We start from the raw sequence: 3,459 nt of genomic DNA, 5'->3' as shown, positions 1-3,459 counted from the left end.
GCGGGAGAAAGATGAGGCTTTCTACTCCCGTAAAGATTTACACCCTCGGAAACCCTGTACAGGGTCGCTATGGGTCGGACCCGACTCAACGGCACTTAACAACAACAACAACAACAATATATATATATAAAACATTGTGAAGAACGGGTATTCCAGAACACTTAATTGTGCTTATGAGGAACCTGGACATAGGCCAGAAAAAGGGAATTCTGAATGGCACAAAATCCGGAACACAGTGTGCACCAGAGTTCAATCCTTTCACTGTATTTATTCAATCTGTATGCTGAGCAAATAATCCAAGAAACTATACTATATTGAGAAGAACATGACATCAGGGTTGGAGAAAGGCTCATGAGAAAACCTAGAAGATGCTAGTGGAAAGCAAAGAGGTCTTGAAATCTCTAAAGATCTAAAGTATGATTGCACCTCAATGTGAAGAAAACAAAAATCCTAAACAACTGGACCAATAAATAATGTTACGATGACTGGAAAAAAAGCTGAAGTTGTCAAAGACTTCATTTTCCTTGGATTCACGAGCAACACTCATGGAAGTAGCACTAAAGAAATCAAATTATGTATTGTGTTAGGCAAATTTGCTGCAAAAGATCTCTTTAAAGTGCTAAAGAGTAAACATGTCAGTTTGAGGACTAACATAAGCCATGGTATTTTCAATGGCCCCATATGCATGTGAAAGTTGGACAACAAATAGGAAAGGCCAGAAAAGAACTGATGCATTTGAATTATTGTATTGGTGAAGAATTCTGAAATAACCATGGACTGCCAGAATAGCAAACAAATATGTCTTGGAAGAACTACAGCCAGATTGCTCTTTAGAATGCAACATAGTGAGACTTTGTCTCTTGTACTTCAGCCATGTTATCAGGAGGGATTGGTCCATAGAATAGAACATCATAGTTGGTAAAATGGAGGGTTATTGAAAAAGAGGAAGACTACCAACAAGATGGATCAACACAGTGGCTACAGCAACGTGCTCAAAACAAACAAACAAACAAACAAACAAACAAAAAAAAAAACTATAAGGATAGTGCAGGATTTGGCAGTATTTCCTTCTGTTGCACAGAGTCGCTAGGAGTTGGAACCAACCTGATGACACCTACCAACAACAACAGCAGCTGAAGTGCAGCAAATACACCATGAGTATACTCTGGCAGCGTAGTGGTTACGAATCGGGCTGCAGTTCGAAACTACCAGCTGTTCCATGGGAGAAAGATGAGCCTTTCTGCTCCCATAAAGATTTACAGCCTTGGAAAAACTGTACAGGGTCGCTTTGAGTCGGAACCAACTCCACAGCACGTTACCACCACCACCATAATATCACATAAGAGAAACTTTTCCAGTTCAATGTTAAGTAGGGGAGCAGAAGCTTCCTCACCTATGCTTCCATTTTTATATTGTAGGGTAGGCCTTGGAGGACTGCTGGAAAAATAATTTGGTTAAATATAATTTGGTGAAAAATAATTGGTAAAAATGTCACATCAATGGGATACTTTCTGATATGCTGTATGTGCTGGTGAATGACTATGTCTGGAGACAGAATAGGTCACCTTGGACAACTCATTCAGCCCCTTGAAAGCTTGTTCAGGAAATATTAAAATGCTTATTCATTACTCCATTTGGAAATGATCAGGAAAGGAACCAATCACTATCAAATTACTAAAGTGTAACAAAGATGCGAGAACTCAGCATCATCATGGAATATAGTAAAAATGAAAAATAAAAGATAAATTCTGGAAAAGAGAAAACTGATGCAAGTTTTCAATGCAGCTTCATCGTTCTCCAGATGTTTCATTCAATATTCTTGTCAAGTAAATAATTTTCTATTAGATCTTATATATTTTATCAAGAGAATATAAAACTATGTTAGGAAAAATGTAAATTCCCATAGGATGGTAGGAACCTGGAGTGTTTTACAAATTAAAATAGCGGTTGTTTCCTTAAAGCTGTTGCTAGATTAAATATGTTGTAGTACTTTTAGCTTGATAGACTTTTTACACAGTCATTAAAAATTATTATTAGAAAGACTGCAGAAACATGGAAAAGTGTTTATGATATAATGTCAAAAACAGAACATAAAATGATATGTCATAATGAATACAACTCATATTTAAATATGATAGAAAACAAAAAAAGTATTGCTAATAAGGTTTTTCATACATGTACAGGACTATTTGAAGCAAAATATATATAAACATGACTCTGTGGTCAACATATGGCTGCAGACAAGTTTTTTCAGTATTAATTTTTTTTAATGTTTTATTGTGAATTATATGATAGTTTACATGGGATAACTTTAGTTTTACATTTATTCCATTGTATATCATCTCATTGCCATGGTTCCAATCCCCTCCATGCATCATCAACCACCCAAAGGGTATATCCCAGAAACCCGCTCCCTACACTTCCCCCTCCTCCCCCCAGTTTTATGCCCACAGTCCCTTTCCCTCTCTGGGTCGAAAGTCCCCAGTCACTTCATCACTCCACATCATCATCTCTGTCTCTATCTCAGGCATCTCTGTTTCTCTGGGTAGGGTCCCGCACTCAGCTCTTCTCCATTGATGGTCCCAGAGGCCTCCACTCCTATCCTGGAAAATTAATCACTCCCTTCCTTGTTACAAAACTTCTACCTTTGCATTTCCATCCTGATAATCATTATTCACTACAGTATCACTAGTTACCCATCTGCATCTCCTTTCATCAGTTCTGCCCAGACAGATTGAATAGTACCTACTGGAGATTCTGCCTTCTGCCATGCTCCCTAGCACCAGGTTCCCCCTTGAAAGCTTGTATCCAAGTACTTCTTGCCTTTGTAGTGCCCCCCTCCCCATTTGAGTATCCAATGTCCAAGCTGCCCTTCTCCGTTCACTCTGTGTGTGGTGTGTGTGTGTGTGTGTGTGTGTGTGTGTGTGTGTGAATGTCTGTAGCTGTGAGGATTTGTTCCTTCTTTTGAGTTGCTGCTCCATAGGTATAGGTCAAGTTCATCAGACTGTATCAGCTCACTCTGCGCCCCCCCCCTTCTTTCCTCTCCTGGTTGAGCTCCAATCATCCAGTCATCCAGTCCAGGTCACATGGTTATCATCTGAAAATGTGGGTGCTCCTGTGCATATGTCCTCTCTTCCTGTCAGCCGGTAGCTCCGCTCTCCTCTCGAGTCCTCCGTGGCCATGCCACTGACTCTGGGCCCAAGAGTCCCCAGGCCTCCTCACACTGCTTGCCAACCAGGTCCCCAAATTGGTCCACAGAAGTATACTGAACATTGTAGGGCTTTGCTTGCTGCTTCATTGCTGCTTTTACCTCACTTCCCCCCATCGGTGATGTGTGTGGTCACCAATCACAGTGTGCATTTCCATTGAGTCTTAGTCTTGGAATGGGGTTTGCTTTGAGAGGACCTGGCCACTTGCCTTGATGTTTCCTAGGGAAGCGATTTGTTTGTTCTTGTAGTA

The 3,459-nt window shown here is 40.4% G+C and overlaps 1 protein-coding gene across 2 annotated transcripts in view; it reads right to left on the bottom strand.

Annotated features, from left to right (window-relative positions):
* The window catches only part of ARHGEF9 (Cdc42 guanine nucleotide exchange factor (GEF) 9), a 392,374-nt gene that overhangs the window by 176,733 nt on the left and 212,182 nt on the right, over nt 1-3,459 (bottom strand). The window lies entirely within an intron of this gene.

Source organism: Chrysochloris asiatica, unplaced genomic scaffold, assembly GCF_000296735.1.
Source record: "Chrysochloris asiatica unplaced genomic scaffold, ChrAsi1.0 scaffold00152, whole genome shotgun sequence".
Lineage (NCBI taxonomy): Eukaryota > Metazoa > Chordata > Mammalia > Afrosoricida > Chrysochloridae > Chrysochloris > Chrysochloris asiatica.
Note: the sequence above shows the minus strand (reverse complement) of the source record. Positions and strands in the feature narration are given on the sequence as shown.